This window comes from Octopus sinensis, linkage group LG18 (genome assembly GCF_006345805.1).
Source record: "Octopus sinensis linkage group LG18, ASM634580v1, whole genome shotgun sequence".
In the NCBI taxonomy this organism is placed as follows: Eukaryota; Metazoa; Mollusca; class Cephalopoda; order Octopoda; family Octopodidae; genus Octopus; species Octopus sinensis.
In genome coordinates, this window is record NC_043014.1 from 12,597,114 (window position 1) to 12,620,308 (window position 23,195).

General features: G+C 39.0%; 1 protein-coding gene across 2 annotated transcripts in view; it reads left to right on the plus strand.

The window, feature by feature from the left end:
- The first annotated feature begins 10,084 nt into the window (after positions 1 to 10,084).
- Positions 10,085 to 23,195, plus strand: part of LOC115221292 (flocculation protein FLO11-like) — a 53,167-nt gene continuing 40,056 nt past the window's right edge. For both annotated transcript variants that reach the window (XM_029791439.2, XM_036510719.1), the window contains exon 1: positions 10,085 to 10,967. The gene's annotated coding sequence lies outside the window, so the exon portion shown is untranslated. The remainder of the gene's footprint in view (positions 10,968 to 23,195) is intronic.

The following is a 23,195-nucleotide window of genomic DNA, read 5'->3' on the forward strand; positions in this document are numbered from 1 at the left end:
TGCAACAAGCTCCGATGTCCGCTTTTGCATGGATTCTTCAGCTAAATACCCTTCATAGCGCCAACCACTTTGCAGAGTTTACTGGGTGCTTTTTTTAAGGGACACTGGCACTAGTGAGGTCACCAAGCAACTAGCAAGACAAGACCCCTTCAACTGAGTGGAGAGGGTAGTATTGAGGGCAGAGGGTGGGGACTTTAGGCTGGGTAATGAGAGGTTAAATTGCGGTAGAAGAACAAAAACTGATGTCTTGCAACAGAGGAGACACAAAGCTACCCCAGTTGGAAGGAAGAGAAGATGGTGGTGAAAGGGTGTCAGAGCATACCCTTAAGTTACAGGAAGGCGATTATACAGGGTGGTATCAAAAAGTTCCCCAACTAGTTCTGATTTCTTTATTGTCCACAAGGGGCTAATCATACAGGGGACATATAAGGATAGACAAACGGATTAAGTCAATTACATCGCCCCCAGTACCTAACTGGTACTTAATTTATCGACCTCGAAAGGATGAAAGGTTAAGTCAACCTTGGCGGAATTTGAACTCAGAACGTAAAGTCAGAGGAAATACCATTAAGCATTTCGCCCAGCGTACTAACGTTTCTGCTAGCTTGCTGCCTTTTATTTGTTTGAAAAGTATTCTTTTATTCTTTTATTTGTTTCAGTCATTTCACTATGGCCATGCTGGAGCACCACCTTTAGTCGAGCAAATCGACCCCAGAATTAATTCATTGTAAGCCTAGTACTTATTCTACAGGTCTCTCTTGCCGAACTGCTTAGTGATGGGGAGGTAAACACACTAGCATCAGTTGTCAAGTGATGTTGGGGGAACAAACACAGACACACAAACATATACATACACATACACACACACACACACACATATACACATACGACGGGCTTCTTTCAGTTTCTGTCTACTAAATCCACTCACAAGGCTTTGGAGGGCTCGAGGCTATAGTAGAAGACACTTGCCCAAGGTGTCATGCAGTGGAATTGAACCCGGAACCATGTGGTTGGTAAGCAAGCTACTTACCACACAGCCACTCCTGCGCCTATTGTTCAAGTTTAATAAACTTGTAGCGCACCAACAGATGGCAGCACATGGTTGCATGTGCAGAGAGAGCTGGTAGTGACCATCATGAGGCAGTGTGTAAGTGACATCACTGTGTTTACTTCACAAGTTGTGAAATTCGGATTCTTTGAGATCACATGTATGCTGCAGTCTGCGATGTTGTCATGGGTGGAAGCAAAGAGCCAACGTGAAATTTTGTGCTAAATTTGGGATGTCTGCTATAGAGACATTGAGCATGCTTTTGCAATCTTATGGCAACAAGACAATGGATCATAAATGTGGAAGAACGTCCCTGAAAGACAGAGCTATCTGAAAGACCTACTATGAGCATCACCCTCGGAAATGTGGTATTGAGCATTGAGAATTTTTCCCCAGGGCTAGACTATCAATCAAAAGCTCCCCCCACCATGTATCGGGAACAACTGTGTAGTATGTAAGATGAACCCACAGGTTAACTGTAAGATTAGGAAAGTATTGATAGTTTATAGCAAACAGTGTACTGAGGGACAGTGCAGAAACAAGAAAACAACTTACAACGACAAATAATGTGAGTTCATGGCTGTTTCCTGCACCAGCTTCACACAGAAGCCCCAGCCCTTCCAAAGTGCCTTGGATCACAGGACGGCCTGCTGTACTTACCTTGGATCGTAGGGCGACCCGCTGTGCTTGAGGAGACCTATTGAGTCAAGTACATCAGCATTAAAAAATCAAATGGAAATTGTAGTTGCGATACCTGCGCCGGTGGCATGTACAATGCACCATCCGTACGTGGCCGATGCCAGCGCTGCCCTGACTAGCTTCCATGCTGGTGGCACGCAAAAAGCACCAACCAATCATGGCCATTGCCAGCCTACCCTGGCACCTGTGCCAGCAGCACGTAAAAAGCACCATCCGTATGTGGCCGATGCCAGCGCTGCCTTGACTGGCTTCCGTGTCGGTGGCTCGTAAAAACCACCAACTGATCATGGCCGTTGCCAGCCTCCCCTGGCACGTAAAAGCACCCACTACACTCATGGAGTGGTTGGCGTTAGGAAGGGCATCCAGCTGTAGAAACACTGCCAGATCAGACTGGAGCCTGGTGCAGTCGCCTGGCTTCCCAGACCCTGGTCGAACCGCCCAACCCATGCTAGCATGGAAAATGGACGTTAAACGATGATGATGATGATGATGATTGGGGAGATGGTATGGAGTATAGGGGAGTGGATAGGTGAACACTAGCAGGAGCTCAAAAGAGAGAAAAGCTCCCCAGCACTCTACCAACAAGCTCAATTAGAACAAAGAGGCTCAGTTAATAACGTAGATGCTGAGGTATTATCAATGCTTAGAACAGACTGAAAATATTTTGATTCTACTGAACCTACAGTCATTAAAATACATAAAGATAAATATATTTCTGGGCTACAAGCAAACACACTCTGGAAGAATGAACAAAATGATAGGAGAATTCCATCAGATTTATACTTTCTTTTACTCTCTTTTACTTGTTTCAGTCATTTGACTGTGGCCATGCTGGAGCACTGCCTTTAGTCGAACATATCGACCCCAGGACTTATTCTTTGTAAGCCTGGTCCTTATTCTATCGGTCTCTTTTGCCGAACCGCTAAGTTACGGGGACGCAAACACACCACCATTGGTTGTCAAGTGATGTTGCGGGGACAAACACAGACACACAAACATATACACACACATACATATATACGATGGGCTTCTTTCAGTTTCTGTCTACCAAATCCACTCACAAGGCTTTAGTTGGCCCGAGGCTATAGTTGAAGACACTTGCCCAAGGTGCCATGCAGCAGGACTGAACCCAGAACCATGTGGTTCGTAAGCAAGCTACTTACCACATAGCCACTCCTGCACCTATAGGAAACTTTTTAATTCAGCGTTCTCTTCTTTTTCCTATTTCCTTTTTTTCCCCCTTGTTTTAACCAGTTACGAACAAACAAAATTTGATGACGTCTTTTTTGTCTAGGAAGGAAAAAAATAGAAATAAACAAGTAAATAAATAAATAAATAAAGGACACGGATACAAACAATATAGTAAGCAAACCCATATACACACACATACAAAACATATAGAAATGCATTCACACACACACGAGCATGCACACACAAATACATACACACAGATAGAGACGCAAATACATGCACAGAAAAGGATACACACCACAGAAAGACAGAATGGACTAAATAGAACAGGAAGAAACATATGGGATGGAGAGTCACTGAAGAGGTCACAGGGTGTGTAATGGAAGATTTCCAAACAATGACATAAAATAGGAACAATAAAAAATCTCAAGTGAAGAACAAATATATAGCGTGTGTGTTTATTTGGCAAAGAAAAAAAAATGACCATCCCAAAATATAACAATATCTGTTTCAACACATGATTTCATACCAGGAATCTTGAGAAATAAATACATAAACATACATCATCATCATCATCATCGTTTAACGTTCGTTTTCCGCGCTAGCACAGGTTGGACGGTTCGACCGGGGTCTGGGGAGCCAGGGGCTGCTCCAGGCTCCAGTCTGATCTGGCAGTGTTTCTACAGCTGGATGCCCTTCCTAACGCCAACCACTCCGCGAGTGTAGTGGGTGCTTTTTACGTGCCACCTGCACAGGTGCCAGAGGGGTCTGGCATCGGTCACGATCGGTTGGTGCTTTTTATGTGCCACCGGCACAGAAGCCAGTCGAGGCGGGGCTGGTATCGGCCACGTTCGGATGGTGCTTTTTATGTGCCACCGGCACAGAAGCCTTTCGAGGCGGAGTTGGCATCGGTCAGGTTCGGATGGTGCTTTTTATGTGCCACTGGCACAGAAGCCAGTCGAGGCGGTACTGGCTACGGCCACGTTCGGATGGTGCTTATACATATATACATAAATATATATATATATATATATATATATATTATTTATACATACATAAATATAAATATATATATATAACACAAAGTAAGTTAGGGGTTATGGATCCAACCCACTAAGGGATAGTATTTATCCAATATACTGTTGGTAAAGTACCCAAATTCTTAATACATAAGTGTTTTTAATTGCAATGCAATTAACTTATTTATTGTATTAAACGGGTGAAGGTAAAGAAATATTTTACCGTTAATTTATAATACAAATAAGAAAATGAAGAAAACTAAATTGTTCTCCATTTTCTTATTTGTATATATATATATATATATATATATATATATATATACGAGCAAAACGCCCCCAGTCCAATGGTCGTGCTGAGTTGTCAAACATTTAAACCAAATTTTCTCAAAACAACGTGTCCGACCGTCCCATAGGCCTCCCCTTTGAGAAACACTGATTTTACCTAAATTTGAGGCACTAACAAAAGAAGAAATAAAGATAGACTTTTTTTTTATTCCAAAGAAAAACGATTTTATTCACTTTATCAATAGCATTCTCACCTAGAACCGATTTTTGTAATTTTTTCAAGACTTAAACACGCCCTGATACCGTCAGTATCTACATATGAAATTTGAGCACAATCAGATGGAGGATGCCCGAGATCCTAGAAGACACACACACAGAACGGATTTTATATAATATATATATATATATACATATATATCACGTGATCACGTGACCGACCAGTCCATCAGATATAGTTACACATCGCTGGTCACAATGCATTCGCATTGTTTTAGCCTTCGAATGACGCCACCCCGCTGGCTAAGGGAGCAGGCCAACAGAAGAGTGGGAGAAAGGGTGGTGAAAGAGTACAGCAGGGATCACCACCCCCTGCCAGAGCGTTGTGGAGCTTTTAGGTGTTTTCGCTCAATAAACACTCACAACACCCAGTCTGGGAATCGAAACCGCGATCCTGCGACCGCGAGTCCGCTGCCCTAACTACTGGGCCATTGCACCTCCACATATATATATATATATATACATATATATATGCATATATATATATACATATATATATATATATATATATACACACACACACATATATATACATACATACATATATATATGTATATATATACATATACATGTTGATGGTGTGTTTATGCCCCCAAAACTTAGCAGCTCAGCAAGACAGACCAATAGAATAAGTACCAGACTTTACAAGAAAAAAAAAATGAAAAAAATAAGTACTGTGGTTGATATGTTTAACAAAAAAATCTCAAGGTGGTGCTCCAGCATGGCCACAATCTAATGACTGAAACAGATAAAAGACATATACATATATATGTAAGTTACTGTATGTCCATCTTTCCCGCCTCATCCTTTTTTTGTATATTTCTTCACCATCACTACGATCCCCCATCTCTGCATCTTACTATTTCTGCCTCTCTTTTTGCTCCTGTTTGAAAGCTATTTCCAGTCAGTTTTTTCTCTTCCTTCAAGCCCTTTCTATCACCCACTTAAGTTTCTCTCCTCTCACTCACTCCCTCTTTCTCTCTCTTACTTTCCCCATTTCCTTCTCTTTTTTTTTATCTCCCTGCCAATCTCATGCAAACAACATCGCTTGCACTTTTAAATTCCTTCTTCTTTCAGTGTCAGTTGCAAAGTGTCAAATTTTAACAGATGAATTGATTAATGTAGAACTGTTAACGACTGTGACATAAGAGATGATTTTAATTTAAGCAGGATGCAGGTTCAAATTGCAGCCAAATATAGTTTGTTTTTTATGTAAGAAAATGTCTTCTAATGATGTTTCCATTAATAATGGTTTCAAATCTTGGCACAAGGCCAATTACATTGATTCCTGTATGCAACTGGTTCTTATTTTATTGACCTCAAGAGGATGAAGGGCGAAGCTGACTTCAGTGGAATTTGAACTCAGAACATAAGGACAGACGAAATGCTGCTAAGCATTTTGTCCAGCATGTTAACAATTCTGCCAGCTTGCCGCCTTAATATTAATGATAATAATTCTTTCAACAATAGGCACAAGACTTGAATTTGGAGGGGAAGGGAGTAGACCATTACATTAACCCTTTTGTTACTGTATTTATTTGGAGATGCTCTGCGTTTCTTTCATTTACTTTAAATATAACAAAGAATTTAGTAAAATAACTTAGTTATCATTCAGTTAGTGTTAGGAACCAAAATTGTGACTAAGGTTTGGTGGAAGATTTCCATTCAAAACTTTTGAAAGCAAGACATTTGTACTACAGAGCCAGAGCCTGTTTCAGCCGGGTTGGTAACGAAAGGGTTAACCTTAGTGTCTCACTGGCACTTAATCAATAGGATGAAAAGCAAAGTTGACCTTGGTGGAATTTAAACTCACAATGCAAGGATGGACAAAATGTCGCCAAGCACTTTCCCTGGCATGGTAACGATTCTGCCAGCTCACCACCTTAATAATAATGATAATAATAATAATTCTTTCCAAGGCGGTGAGCTGGCAGAATCGTTAGCACACCGGGCAAATGCTTAGCAGTATTTCGTCTGCCGCTACATTCTGAGTTCAAATTCCGCCGAGGTCGACTTTGCCTTTCATCCTTTCGGGGTCGATTAAATAAGTACTAGTTACGCACTGTGGTCGATATAATCGACTTAATCCATTTGTCTGTCCTTTCTGTGTTTAGCCCCTTGTGGGTAGTCAAGAAATAGGTATTTTGTCAGTCTTTACATTCTGAGTTCAAATTCCATCGAGGTCGACTTTGCCTTTCCTCCTTTCAGGGTCAATAAATTAAGTACCAGTTACATACTGGGGCCAATCTAATCAACTAGCCCCTTCCCCCAAACTTTCAGGCCTTGTGCCTAGAGTAGAAAAGAATAATTCGTTCTACTATAGGCACAAGGCCTGAAATTTGGGGAAGAGGATTAATTGATTACATTGACCCCAGTGTTTCACTGGTGCTTATTCCATTGTCCCCAAAGGGATGAAAGGCAAAGTCGACCTCAGAACGTAAGGACAAATGAAATGCTGCTTAGCATTTTGTCCAGCATGCTAATGATTCTGCCAATTCACTGCCTTAACAGTTTGAAATTTTGGCAAAAGGCCAGCAATTTCAGGGGAAGTGGTTAGTCAATTACATCAACCCCAATACTCAACTGGTAATTATTTTACTGATTCTGAAGGGATGAAAGGTAAAGTCGACCTCAGCAGAATTTGAACTCAGAATGTAAAGATAAGCGCAGGAGTGGCTGTGTGGTAAGTACCTTGCTTATTAACCACATGGTTCCGGTTCAGTCCCACTGCATGGCACCTTGGGCAAGTGTCTTCTACTATGACCTCGGGCCGACCAAAGCCTTGTGAGTGGATTTGATAGACGGAAACTGAAAGAAGCCCGTCATATATATATATATGTATGTATGTGTTTGTGTGTCTGTGTTTGTCCCCCCCCCCAACATTGCTTGACCACCGTAACTTAGCAGTTCAGCAAAAGAGACTGATAGAATAAGTACTAGGCTTACAAAGAATAAGTCCTGGGGTCAATTTGCTTGACTAAAAGGCAGTGCACCAGCATGGCCACAGTCAAATGACTGAAACAAGTAAAAGAGTAAAAAGAGTATAGCCATGGCAGTGGCTTCTGATCTTAACTGATTGTGTTATCATGTACATTGTTTTGTCTCGGTATAAAAGATGGGCTACAGCAAATATTCTACTGAATACCACAGATTTGCTTGTCAGTTGTTTGACCTTAACCAGTTGACCATGTCCCTAAGTGGCTGACTACATGTGCATCTCTGATCATGAGCAGAAATAGTGGGGGAGCATCATAGCCATGTGTTGAGGGGAATTCTTTGGGTTTGAATAATTCACCTTTGGAAACATGGGTATTTCATTCAACATCCTTAAGCAACCCTTTTGAGCAGGATGGGTTACTCGACCAGAAGAAAATTCTAATTGGGCCCCACCTGCAAGGTCATGCGCTGTTTATCTTGATATGAGATCACCATGTCGCGCACATATGGTTGTGATGCATATGCCTGGTGTACCCTTATCAGACAGGTAGTCATGATGGGTATACTGGGCTTCTTATATTTTACCCCATTGTTGCAAAGGGAGCTTCTTACCTATACAGCTATGCCCGTGGCTATGTTTAGCAATGTTTTCTGGGGACTGAATGAGACTGCCTCAAATTTCAAATATTGGTTTAAAAGCAAACAAGATTTTATAGAAGGAAGAGTCAATAAAGCAGTGGAATGAATGTAATTAATTTATTGGTCTCATACATAAAAGAAAACTGCAATCCAAATTGGTTTTGAATTTGAGATAAAACTAAATCCAATAATTTTTTTTCCCTATTCTTTCTTTTTTTTTTGTAACACTTTGAAGTTTTGTTCGTTCATCCACCATGACATTCACACTGAATTTCGTTCATCAAACCAGAAAATGACCCAATAAAATATGCATTTACTTGAAAGACTATATTCTCCCTAGTGTGAACCACCACCACATTGTGACCAGCGATGTGTAGCAACAACTGGTAGGTCACGGTGATCACAGTGATATATATATATATAGGTGCATTAGGTTATGTACCAATAAATTTGCACAAAAACCTAGAAATAATATGTTAGATTCGCCAAATCCAACATATTCTTTTCTACTCTAGGCACAAAGCCCGAAATTTTTGGAGAGGGGACCAGTCGATTACATCGACCCCAGTGCGTAACTGGTACTTAATTTATCGACTCCCGAAAGGATGATAGGCAAAGTCGACCTCGGCGGAATTTGAACTCAGAACGTAAAAACAGACGAAATACCTATTTCTTTACTAGCCACAAGGGGCTAAACACAGAGAGGACAAACAAACGGATTAAGTCGATTATATCGATCCCAGTGCGTAACTGGTACTTATTTAATCGACCCCCGAAAGGATGAAAGGCAAAGTCGACCTCGGCGGAATTTGAACTCACAACGTAATGGCAGACGAAATACAGCTTAGCATTTCGCCCGGCCTGCTAACGATTCTGCCAGCTCGCCAAATCCAACATTTTAGTGGCACAGTGAAGATTTGTAAGACATTCCAGAAATACTCCGAGATTTTCTATGTGAATAGATGCTCGCAATTGGCTGTATGCTTCAACAGTTCAACCAACTCAACCATATATTTACAAACACTGGGAACTCTCTTAACTCCAAAGGTCTTTGTTGCTTTGTTAAGCAACCAGCTTGAACTCTCTCAAGAGCGTAAACTCACAAAAAAATAAATAAATAACACACACATACGCGTGCGCGACTGATTTCTTTGATCTTTCGTTCACCAAACCCACTCACAAGACCTTGGGTTGCCCAGGGGCTATAGTAGGAGACACTCGCCCAAGGTGTCACGCAGTGGAACTGAACTCGTGACCAAGTTGTTGGTAAGCAAGCTTTTTACAACGAATGTATAAAAAAAATTGCGTGGATATAAACTCTGTTCTATTCTCTGTCCGGTAACCATTCAATTATAGAAATATTGATTTTTGACAACAGCACAAGGTCTTAAATTTGAAGTGAGGGTGTAGGCAATTAAACCAGAGTTGACATCGGCGGGGTTTGAACTCGGAGCATAAAGAACAGTAATTGCAGGAATATTAACAAAGTTTGAAACTTCTAAATTCAGGGAAAAATTAAGGAGTCAAAATTTCATTTCATCTATTTGAAAATTTATATATAAATCAGGGAATGTACTCATGACACCTGTAAGTTTAACAAGTTTCCGAACTGCTGTTTTACACCTGGCGTAAAAAGTTTCGGGCACGACTAATGGTTTGTAACAAAAGAAGTTTAAAGTATGGCTTGAAGATAGAAATAATAATGAATATTTAGCATTTCTTACGATAATATTCCATCACGGATGATTTTTTTCTGAATTACCAAAGGGACATAATAGTAAAACATCCAGTCTTGGAAAAAATGTAGCAGTTTTGGCAAGAAGAGAAACTGACTTAATTTAGAAAACTTATTTTATAAAAAAATAAATTAAAATAAATTAATAAAACATCACGGTCTTGTATGTGTGCTTTTTTTTAATGCCCTAGTAAAATAAAAATTACGAATGGGTCGGTGCGTGATTAAATATACATTAAAACACATTTGAAAAACAGTAGTGCTGAGTTAAGCGAAATTTAATAATTTTTCAGGTCACCGATGGAAAAGTGAAGTGACAACGTTTATAAAGTGGGTAATTAATGTTGCGGCTGGATTTTTCTTTTTTAAAAAAAAATGGTCTGGTTTTTCTTTTATAAGATTCGCGGATTTACTATGGGTGTAGACGTTTAAAAGTAAAGTATATATAATATAATTTGGAGCGAGTGCGTCAGTGGGGGAAGATGTTTCGTATGGACAGGGACAGATTAATGAAAAGCACCAGCTGAAAACGAGGCTGTGGTGAGGCGGAGGAATATTGAATAACATCAAAATAGTCAAGATGGCGTCACCATCCATCTCCGTTGTCATTACAAAGCTCTACTGCTCTCCCTACTCGGCAAATTGTCGCCACACTGTAGCGATCGAGCATTTACTGCAGTGCTAAGCACCATCTCGCCCCTTTTAACTAAACCGTGATGTCTGTGTATACGCAGTCCAATGAGAAATACCAACACCTGCGACATCAACAAAATCAGGAGGCGGGAGAAGCTGTTATTGGTTTTACAAGCGCTGACCGTTTCTGTTATTTCCTTCTTTATCAGCCCGTCACATGTATAATCTTTGCTATGAGTGTTTCTTACCAAATTCTTAATATCGATTCGGACATCTGTACTGAAGATCTGAGTGTCACATCTGATAGGAGTGCTAATGCTTCCAGCCTGGAGAATCGTCTTTTAGCCCTGGGACAAGATGACAACAGCGTCAGCGAATATTTCAACTGTATCGTTTACCTTCTTTTTAAAATTAACACTGTTATCAAGTATAATAATCTCAAAGACAAAATAACCTTTCTCACTGGAACTTTGTTGAGGATAAGTTTATTATAGCATCTTTTCGGGTAAGAGCAATATTTTCTTTCTTTTCTCTAAAACATCTGTTTATATACTGTGTGTACATGCTCACCCACCTAAAACCTCTTCCCTTATTCACATTACATGCTTGTCGCCGTCTCTGGTTCTTTTTACTAAATTTATTTATCTTCAAGTGTTTTCTGAATGTTTTTTTCAGAAACCGATGATGTCTTTACTTCCCAATGTTAAAGATAAACTTTCACACCTGCTCATCACATATTTTTTAAATAATTTTAAAAACATTTCAGATAATTTTAAAGCCATTCTTATAATCACCTACTTTCAAATATTGCATAATTTTAGAGGTTTCTTTTCTTCCCCCAGTAAAAATAATTGTCAAAGTTAAATTTGTAGAACATCATTACATCCCTAAATTAATATTGTACCAGCATAAACTTTATTTTAGTCGACTACCACTGTTCACAAGTCATTTGATACTGTGGTTTCTCTTTTTAAATTCAAACCACACTCTGTCTCTTTGCCATATATTCTCTTTATAATATAAATATGTGCCGTGTGTCTTCTATTTAGTAAGAGTGAGGCGATGTGGATGACGATTTTACAGTTTGTTTACTATAGTTTTGGAGGAATTTTCGATTTGTGCTACACTCTTCCTGGATCCTGCTCATTAAAGCTTCTCTCTCAGGCAACACCAGAATAATATAGTTTTATTATCTCTTGCCAGCCTGTTTTTTATTGTTATTTTTTAAATTCGTTATTTCATTTGATTTTGTATAAATTTCTACTTCCTTTCTTTCTAATTTTCATAATTATGACATTTTTATGTACATTTTAAAGTAGTATACCATCTACCAACTTTATAGACAGTACAGTTTATAATATAAATCGATATAATAACTTCGAACCCCAAAACCTTAATAATATTCTAAGAAATTATTAAGTCCTAATATAAACACAACATATGATTTGCATACAAACTTTAATGTCAATTTTTCTCGATTTTCAATTTATTTTTTCTATTAAATACATGGGATTATTTTTTCTCGAATCCCTTCATCGTTGTTTGTATTAATTGCCTTTTTTTATTGTCATAAACAATCGATCAGATTGTTCATTAGGCGCAGTTCATCACGATAATCTGTTTTCATTAAGTCATACCTAGTTGCTAGTTACAATATGGCTATATCAATCAATCAATAGCCTCATATCTCGATCTTTAATACTAATTCAATTTATAAGTAGGTATATTCTGCTATATAATTTTTGTCTTAGAGCAAAGTTGGAAATAACTGAATCGTCACACACAACCTCGCTTCGCTATGAATTATATAGCTTTATTATTCAAGTGTCATTAATTGTCTAACTAATCGGTTTTTTGAAGACTATTATCTTTTGTGCATGTGAATATTATATACTCCAATTAATTGATAGACGGCGCAACACATTGACCAGCTAATTCATGTGAAATTAAGAGTACAGGTCCTATCAAACATTGATTATTGTTCCACTTGCTTTGAGTTCAAGTTTGTCATATTAGCAATTTATATTTATTTCAATAGATAAATTTCAAATTGACACTTCTTTTATTTTAACAATTTAAAAAACGTTTGACGATTTCGTTTTTTTTTTTTTTTTCTTTATTGTATTTGTCTAATTTAGAGTCGCCTAAAGCTCGAAATTAGGTTTTCTCTTTTTTAAAGAGACATTTGTACATGATTTTTTTTAAAGATTACATAGTATGAAAGGAATTAATAATATAAAACTACTATATAACTACAGGGTTTTTTTTTATATATGTCTCTATGAAACATCTAAATTAAATTACATTTAATGTACCAGTTTTTAAAATATTTAACTTCAGTATTAAAGAACCAACTTTAAATTGTTGGGAACAGTTAATGTTGTTGACATGAGCAGAAATTAGACAAAGAGAACAGCTGAGTCAGTACTTTATAGGGGATTGGGAAAACTAGAAACTCTATTACAGAATAAGTAAAAACCTTTTTTTATGTTAGCTGGTTTTAGCTTTTTCTTCTTAAGTAAATTTATATAACGTTTGTCTGTAAGAGCTTTACGAATTTATGTTTTAAGACTGTTTGATTCCCATTAGTTTGTCAGTGTGGGATGTAGGACAATTTTTTAAGGTATTTTCTCTTAGCTGTTTGCTGTTACGGATTTACTTGAAAATTATCCATTCAGCTGAGACTGATGGAAGTCAGCGAAGCATTAAATCATTCGTTTACTTTAAAAAAAAATTCTTACTCCATTATTGACCTGTATTGAGTTTTCATTATTTTATTAACACACACACGCGCACACACATACATATATATATATATATATATATATCACCATCATCGTCGTTTTTAATGTCCTCTTCACTTTTCCATGCTTACATGGGTCAGACGGATGTTTGACGCTCGGATGTTATTCCTGTCTTCAATATTCACGTGTTTCTAAGCAAGGTAATATTTCCCCGTGACTGGATGTTTTACCATTGAAGATTGGAAATACGAAACACTGCTTGTATGACGGTGGCACTCATTTACAACTATCACGCGATGTCACGACAAGAGAGCACACACATATGAATACATATATATAGTGTAAATGCAAAGAACAATAAAAAAAAAACGCAGGAAGGATAACTTTTAAGAAACATGGTATTAGCTTAATGCTTTAACAGGAAGAGAAAGCTGTAACGTTTCAGATATTAGTTCTTCATCAAAGGAAAGAGAAAAAGAATAGGGCGAGTGGGAAAGAGGAATAGTCAATGAGAGAAGAAATAATGAACATGAGGTCAGGAAACAGATGGGCATGAAATTTGAAGGGAGCAGAGGGTGGATGTATATGTGCTAATATAGGAGTGTATTCGTGTCTGGAAGCAGACTTATTGGGTGGGGTATGTGGGGTATTTGGGAGAAGTGTATGTGTGTAGGGGGTGACTATGTAGTCATTAAGTATGTGTGAAGAAAATGTGGAAGTGAAAAGGTTTGAGCAGGTGTGAGAGTTGAGGCAGATGGGAAGGCCGGAAGAATGTGGAAGGGGTGATAGATATGTGCAAGGATGTGAGTGTGAGAATGTTTTTCATGGAAGAAAGGATGGGTGTAAAATAAACAAAAGGTGCAAGTGTGACTGTGGTAAGAAGTTAGCTTTGTAGACATATGGTCATGGGTTCTGAGTGTCATTCCTACTGCTTGGCAGCTTGAGCAAGTGTCTTCTACTATAGCCACGAACTGACCAAAGCTTTGTGAGTGAATTTGGTAGAAGGAAACTGAAAGAAGCCCATTGTGTATATATATAGATATAGGTATATATAAATATATATTGGCTCCAATAAAGGAAAAATATATAATGACCATTATTTTTAGCTTGTTTCTTATGTATCACTCTGTGTAAAAACCAGTTTGTCTGGAGCTCATCCATGGATTTACAATATAGAATTATGATGAACCATAACTTTTGGGCCTTTCCATAAGAATGCTTGGAGTTCTTCACTAATCTAAATATTGTTAGCCTGGTATGCCACAGAGCTTATGAAGTATTTTGCTCAGATTGATAATTAGTTCTCTCTCTCTCTCTTTATATATATATATATATATATATATATATATATATATATATATAATAAAATATTAGGGAATAAATCCAAACTTACAGGGAAAAATCAGATTTAGGATTGAATCCAATTTTATAGTAAAATATTATATTATATTAAATTAGAGATAAAACCACTATTAGGCAAATCAAACAATGAAAAACTTAAGCCAATACATAGAATTAATTAAATTATATTATTTTAAATATATATCAAAATTATTAAAAATTTAATAAAAGATAATGAGTAAAACACTACGATCGTTTCATGGCTGTCCAATTCTTAATTCGAGTTATGGTTACAGTCAATCTTCAGGTGATTGAAATATTTATCTTAGCGAGGTTTAGCCTAATAGTGGTATTATCTCTAATTTAACATTATATATATAGGGAGAGTTTACGAAAAAAACAAAAGACGAAGACAGGTGGTGTACAAAACGAACAGATGTATTAGTATAACGCTCAGGAATAGAAAAAGGGACACAGAAAAAACAAGGAGAGAAAGAATATATATATATATAGTGTGAGAGAGACAGGGAGATTTATGAGTGTGTGTTTTGTGTCAGTGTTTGTCTCCTTCCAGACAACTGTTGTCAGTACGTTTATGTCCCATAACTTAGCGGTTTGGCAAAAACAACCGATAGAATAAGTACCAGGCTTTAAAAAAGAAGAATCAAAATAAGTACTGGGGTCAATTTGTTTGACTAAATATTCTTTAAGATGGCCGTAGTCTGATGACTGAAACAAGTGAAAGGGAGAAAAGAAAGAATAATTAAGAGCTCTGTGAGAGAAGAGAGATTGAAGAATAAATTAAGAAAAAGCATTCAAGAATTACAGGACACTGGGAAAAAGCCTGGAAGAGGATTGATGGAGTGTCCAAAGGGTTATGAGAAACTTATGTTAAAAAAATATTTGGTGGAGCAAATGAGAAACCAAAAGTGATGTGGAGGGTGTGACAGATGGAGTGAATGTGAAATGTTTTATCAAGGAAATAAAAGCAAAAGTATTCTAGGAAGAGGAGAAAAGAGTAAAAAAAAACTTCTTTTTTTTTTTAAATTACAAAACTGGTAAAAAATCTGGAGAGATTTCATGAGTGTCTAAAAGATGGTAAGGAATTAGTAAAATCCTCAAGGAGGAGATTCTGGTTAATTTCACTGAGAGGTAGCTGTGTTGAATGATTAAGAGCAGCAATGCAAAATATTAAAGGGTTAGCTAAAGGTGCAGGGTGTGAAACAATTTGGTAGGGTTTGAAGGATAAAAAAATCTGTTTAGAAGAGTGAAGAAAAAAAGGGAGGTAAGTAGTAGCTGAAACAATGTGTGTGTGTGTATTACCTAAAGAGTTGGTGGTAATAAACAGGAAGTGGAGAGGGAAGGAAAGTGTAATACACAGCTGTCAAGGAAAGCAGGACTGGTGAAGTGAGGAGGAATGCGTGTGGGCGGTGTGCATCCTGATACCAGTTCGTGTGTGTATATATGTATGCATGTATAAGTGGAGAAAAAAGTGTGAAACATGTGAGAGTGCTGGTGGTTGGTGTTGGTATGTTTCAGGGAGACAATTGGTGGTTGAATGGCTGAGTATGTGTGGGTATATATGTGTGAGTGTGCTGGGATGTAGGGGATAAGATGGTAGAAGAAATGAGGTGTTTGCAAATATGTGTGTATGTATGTAGAAACAGTTGGTGTGTTGAGAGCATGTGCTTTGGTGCAGAAGTGGTGTTGAGGGCTTGTGCTTTGATGCGAAAGTGGTATCAGTACTGGGGAAAGATGTGAGTGGAGGGCATCAGAGGAATGATATAGTGATGGAGCAGGCGAAGTGAAAAAGTAAGAATTGAGGCAGAGAATCCGGACCAAAAGGCATATAAGAGAGAAAATGAGTTCCTGTTCCCACTGGAGGTGAGTGGTATGGGATCATGGTGGGTAGCCATGCAGAAGATTAAATGAATTGAGTGGAATGGTCGGCAAAATGGAAATATGAAGAGACAGGTGAGCCGTTGCTAGTGTCAGATATCAGTGAGGTGTTCCACAAACCTGTTAACCCTTTGGGAGCTGATTTGTCCCAGGGTACATATATCAGATTACTAGAGGTATGGCAACAACAGTCCCTAATATGAAGGGTATGGAAGTTGGATCCAATGAGGATGGTGGTTTTAGAAAGGAAAGGGCAGTTAGGGTAGCATTGACAGAAGCAAGGAAGAGATTTAGGAGGGAACAAGATGTAGGGAGAAAGAAGCTATGGAAGAGGAGGCTGTAGAGGTTTTAGCACACTTAAAGGCATAAATGAGTGGATGAGAGAAGCAGCAAGAAGTGGCAGCATTAGATTGTAGGCAATGGAAGAGGCAGAGGATGGTGCTTTGTAAGGGCAGAGTGGTAGGTAAGAGGAAAAGGAATGCAATGGATAAGATTACAGACACAGGGTGTAAAGGCTGAGATATGACCAATGCAGGAAGGGGTAGCTTGGATTGGAGAGAAGTCAGTGGACAGATTGTGTTAAGCTTGGTTTTTGAAGTCATATTTACAGCTGCAGAGGTGTCAGAGGCAGAAACTGGAATAGAAACACTTGGTGTGTGTAGGGTATGAAGAGGAGGAGTCAAAGTAGGAGTGGGAGTTGGTGGGTTTCTAGAAGATGGCAGGAGAGGGTGAAGATAAGATGGTCAATGGAGATGGTGGTGTTGAAGGAATGAAGGGAGCTATCAGATTTGGAGGAGGTGAGAGATGAGTTGATGAAGGTGATGGAAGAGTTTCGCTCCTTGCAGGAAAGAGATGTGCTGATACAGTCAAGGCAAAATGGCCATATAGCTCTGGAGTGGGACCAGTGAAGTGGGAAAAAATTTTGAGGCTTGATGTAACTAACAAATAAGCTGACATAGTTGGGTACTATTCTTTGTTTCTAGAGCAACTGCAGTGACTTAATTGTAAATTTTGCCTGTGAAGAAGAAACAATTGAGGAACAAGGATAAATTGTGGTGCAGGGTGTGAAGGACATGTTTGAAGGTGCAGAAGACTTCATCTTTAGGGATGACAATGTCAAATGCATTGATATCCATGGAGAAAATGAGGCAAGAGGAGGCTTTGAAAAACAGAGCATGTTTGATGTCATGGATGTGGAGAGAGAGAAAGGACAGCAATTTGGGTAGGGGTTACAAAGAAGCTGTCGAGGTAGGTGAAAATGGGATGTGGTAGTAGCAATTAGAGGTGTGAGGAGGATGATGTCAAGGTAAGCAGATGCATACATATGACAGGCTTGCTCTATTTTTTTTTTTACAGGGCTCAGGTCAGCCCAGTGCTATGGTAAAAGACACTTGTGCAAGGTGCCGCACAGTGTTGCCAAACCTGAAAACATAGTTAGAAAGCAATGCCTGGTGCCTTGCTGTACTCGAGAAGACTTGTGCTCCACAGCAGAAGTGTTAAGGCCAGTCCCCCTGGTGATGAAGATTAGCCTGCTAGAGTCCTATGTCAAGTAAAAAACACTTGTGCCAGTGTCACATGAAAATGCTTGTGCGATACCATGTAAAAGTACCCAGCACACTCTGTAAAGTGATTGGTATTAGGAAGGGCATCCAGCCACAGAAACCATGCCGAATCAGACTGGAGTCTGGTGCAGCTCCCCAGTTTGCCAGCTCTTGTTAAACCGTCCAACCCATGCTAGCATGGACAACAGACATTAAATTATGATGAACTATATGTAGAAGTACACTTCCATACATGTATGTATGTGTGTGTGGAAAGAATTTATTTTACTGGTTTACTGACTGTACTACCCCTAGGCGTCTAGCTGTGATCCTAGTACACGTCTTGCTCACCCATAGGTACTACTACACCATATGAAATTTCTACTTAGTCATTTCCTGCATATCAATAATTAGCCATTTCCTTGAAGGCAGTAGAGCCCTGTCTTCTCTCCTTACTCACTAAAACTTTAATCTTCTCTAAGTTTACTTGGAAGCCTCTTGATTCTAAGTTTTATTTCCACATCTGGAATTTCTCTAAATCTTTCACTGATTCGGCATGGTGTCTATGGCTGGATGCCCTTTCTAACGCCAACCACTTTACAGAATGTGCAGGGTGCTTTTACATGGTATCGCACAAGCATTTTCATGCTGGCACCATGTTAAAAGCACCCGGTACACTCTGTGGAGTGGTCGGTGTTAGGAAGAACATCCAGCTATAGAAACCATACCAGAACAGGCAATGGAGCCTAGTGTGAGCCCTGGCCTTACCAGCTCTGTTCAAATTGTCCAGCCCATGCCAGTATGGAGAACAGACATTAAATGATGACGAGTTCCCATGGACAGCTGGTCTTGAACTTCTCTATTGTGGCTAAGAGAATCCTGAGAGCCAAGTTTTAAGGAACATCTTCCTGCATCTTCACGGATTCCATTGCCAACTCTCACTTAACTAACTGCTTCTCTATGAATGGTATTCTTGCTCTGACAAGCCTTTGATCTACATTTGATTTTCTTGAAGACCACTAGACTACAGTTTGTGGTGTCCCATGAAAGGCTTCTCCAGATTAACAAGTGCAAGATAGAGAAGTTTACTCTTAGCATTAGTAATACTTCGACCTGGTATAAATTAAAAACATCTTATCTGATTCAAGCTGATTACCTTCCTAATTAGTTGCATTAAAATAATTACACTACTACACGGCTATTGGGGTACCTTCCTGTATAACTGAGTGACCAGCTTGAGCCCCACTTCACCAGATATTTTATCTCAGACTGCATTTCAAACTGACAACTTTATGCTCACTGTGGTCTCTCACCTCTTGAAAGAACTCTTCTGACGAAGAGACTAGTGGTTTGATCACTTTTTGTGGTGCCCTCATGACAAACTCCTCTTGAAGGTGGTCAGTTGAAGACATGGCTCATGACAGCCAAAGCCGATATGGAGCTCATTTCTGGCCCTCAAGTCTTTAGCATTCATCACTGGAATCTAGAATGGCTTCAACATGCTGCAGAATCGGCTGCCAATGGACATACCTTGACTCATGACGCAGTGAACTAAATAGGAGCTGGTTTAACCCCTCCTGGGTGAATGCTGTTGCAAGACAAGAACCCAAGATATTTTAGCATCTCATTGACTATCCCCTGCTAGACCTGCTGTTTTCTCTGTTATCATGTTCTTAGTGACCATTTTGTTCATATTGTTCGCTTCAGTGGCTGGTCCTTCTGTCGGGTATTATCGGGATATTTCCTTTTCCTTCTATGCATTTCAACACATATCAACTTGTAGTAACATTTCCAAGCCTCTTGTCAATAGTTAGGGTAAGTGCACCACTGTCTTTTGAACATACTTTTCCCCAGCAGTGTCTTGATTAATTCTCACATACTACTTTACAATCTGGGACACCTCAAACATCTGATCCTCTCCACACAGAAAATTGGCAAACCACCAGCTTTCAGCTTCTCTCTATGTTGTTTGTGTAAACTTGTTGTTTACTTACTGTTCTTTTTTTCCAGTCTTTCTTGGCTTGTCTTTTAGGATTTGTATTCTATCTACAATAATATTGTGCTAAAACAAATCAAAATAGATGATCATCAATGGAATCTGTATCTCTGTGGTACCAGTGCTGGTGGCACACAAGAAAACCATTCGAACGTGGCTGTAGCCAGTACCGCATCGACTGGCCTCCGTGCTGTGGGCACATAACAAACGCCATCCGATCGTGGCCGTTCGCCAGCCTCATCTGGCACCTGTCCGAAGACCCGGCAAGACTAGTCAGGCCATAGCCCGTGGCCCCTTCCTGGGACGTAGTCAGTCCACCTGTGCATACCTTCCTTCTTATGACACTTGTGAAGACCTGTTGAGGCAAGTGCAAATCAAATCAAATCAAATGACACTTGTGAAGACCTGTTGAGGCAAGTGCTAATCTAATCAAATCAAATGACACTTGTGAAGACCTGTTGAGGCAAGTGATAATAATAATAATAATCATAATCATAATCATAATCATAATCAAATCCAATCAAAACAAATCAAAATAGATGAACATCAATGGAATTTGTATCTTTGTGGTACCAATGCCGGTGGCACACAAGAAAACCATCCGAACGTGGCGGTAGCCAGTACCACATCGTGCTGTGGGCACGTAACAAACACCATCCGATCGTGGCCGTTCGCCAGCCTCCTCTGGCACCTGTGTTGGTGGCACATAAAAACACCATCCAAAGACCCGGCAAGACTAGTCAGGCCATAACCCGTGGCCCCTACCTGGGACGTAGTCAGTCTACCTGTGCATACCTTCCTTCTTATGACACTTGTGAAGACCTGTTGAGGCAAGTGAAAATCAAACCAAATCAAAATAGATGAACATCAATGGAATTTGTATCTTTGTGGTACCAGTGCCGGTGGCACACAAGAAAACCATCCGAACGTGGCCGTAGCCAGTACCGCATTGACTGGCCTCCATGCTGTGGGCACGTAACAAACACCATCCGATCGTGGCCGTTCGCCAGCCTCATCTGGCACTTGTGTCGGTGGCACATAAAAACACCATCCGAGCGTGGCCATCTGCCAGCCTCGTCTGGCACCTGTGTCGGTGGCACATAAAAAAAAAACACCATCCGAGCGTGGCCGTTCGCCAGCCTCGTCTGGCACCTGTGTCGGTGGCACATAAAATCACCCACTACACTCTCGGAGTGGTTGGCGTTAGGAAGGGCATCCAGCTGTAGAAACACTGCCAGATCTGACTGGCCTGGTGCAGCCTTCGGGCTCCCCAGACTCCAGTTGAACCGTCCAACCCATGCTAGCATGGAAAGCGGACGTTAAATGAGGATGATGATGTCACTTTTTATCTGGTTTAAACATTGCTCCAACCATGAAACTGGTCTTAGCTTTCAGCAAGTAGTCTTGTAGAAACTACATGTCCTTTATAGGTTTCTTACCTATCCCTATACCTTGTTATATGAGAACCTTTCCAAAATTATGTTTAACAGAAAGATGTTTCCTTTTCCATACTTTCCTTTGCCACTGTTTTTGTCTTTTGCTCATTTAGGACTTATTCTGAGGTTACTAATCATTCATTATGTTGAATTGTATTTGGTTCGGAAAGAAATTCCTGTTGAATGCTTCTTTGGTCTTCATTGACATATTTAATCCTTCAGTATTCAGATTTCTTTATCAAATGTAATGCTTATTTATTCACATTGATAAAAAAATTAGCCATGCATTACCTCGTAGCTGTGAGAATTCATTGATGTGATTGTTTAATTTTGGAATAATATTGCAGGGTAAGTGTGAGAGGCCAGATCTGGCCTGTTTGAACATGAAACGGGTAGAATATTTTGGCCAGTTTAAACGGCTAGAGAGTTAATCAAGATATTTCCTCTCATTATCTCTAACATAATCCCATCTATTTAGCAAACTGTTATTCCTTTAGGTATGAAATTCTTCAGGGTTCAAAACAAAGAAACACCCAATATCATTTTTAGTCTCTTCACATTAACCCTTTTTTTGTTACCATATTTCTGTTGAGATGCTCTGTGTTTCTTTCAATTAATTTTAAATATAACAAAGAATTTAGTAAAATAACTTTGTTATCATTAAGCTTGCGTTAGGAACATAAATTGTGACTAAGGTTTGGTGGAAGATTTGAATTCAGAACTTTTGAAAACAAGATATTTTACCACAGAGCCAGAGGCGGTTTGGTATCAAAAGGGTTAATAAACTGTTTTCCTTCTAATGTTGCAATGATTGTCAGATTGAACAAAATCGGGATAGTTTAAGGAGGAGGAAGCAGAACCTCCATATTTTGAGCAATGCTTTCAACTGATGACACAACTTTGCGTTAACTATTTCTTTTTAGTTTAACACTTGGCAGATTACATCCTTCATATCCCACTAAACACACAGCATAACCTTTTTAGGTTGTAGTCCTGATTTGAGAATGGATTCTCCTTTCTCATTGGGTGCTAACCATTGTTGTTTTCATTAGATGACTATAGAGAACCCACTTTTCATCACTTGTGATGATTCTACCTGGGAACGGTTCAGTTGTAAGTCTACTCTTCAGTGAGAATTAAAGAGAAACTCTTTGATCAAGCTGAGAAGCAGCCAGACAATGAAGGACCCACTGACCCCGTTTAGACAGTTTTTCTAGTTCATGAAGATGTTTTATGATTGAAATGTAACTTGACTTGAACTGGTTTACAAATTCACACGCGATTTGCTTTGGATTTTCCTCAACTACAGTTTTCAGGAGCTCAATATTGACAAAACTTGATCATCTAGATTGAGGGGAGTTTGTAAGAGAAAAATTTCCAAAGTGAAACTGGACCATTCATCGTTGGCATGTCTAGACACATAGCTTCGAATGCTAAAGAGTTCTTTTCAAGTTATCTGATATGGGTCTGATCTAAACTCATTTTAAAAGAGTAAAATCAATATGAATTTAATCACTGCTGTATGAAGTAATCTGCAAAAAAAGAAAAATAATATTAAAAATGTAGAAGTCAATGCTGATTTTACTGTAATTATTGAAAAAATACCCTCAAAATGATTGTCAGAGATGTGACAGGACCTTCTTTCCAACGTTATACATTCTTCACTGGAGAAGGACTTATTAATCACAACCATCTGTCTATATCATTTCTCGGAGAGAATGAAATCTATCTGGATTTTATGTTCATATAACTCGGAATATGATCAAAATGGTTGGT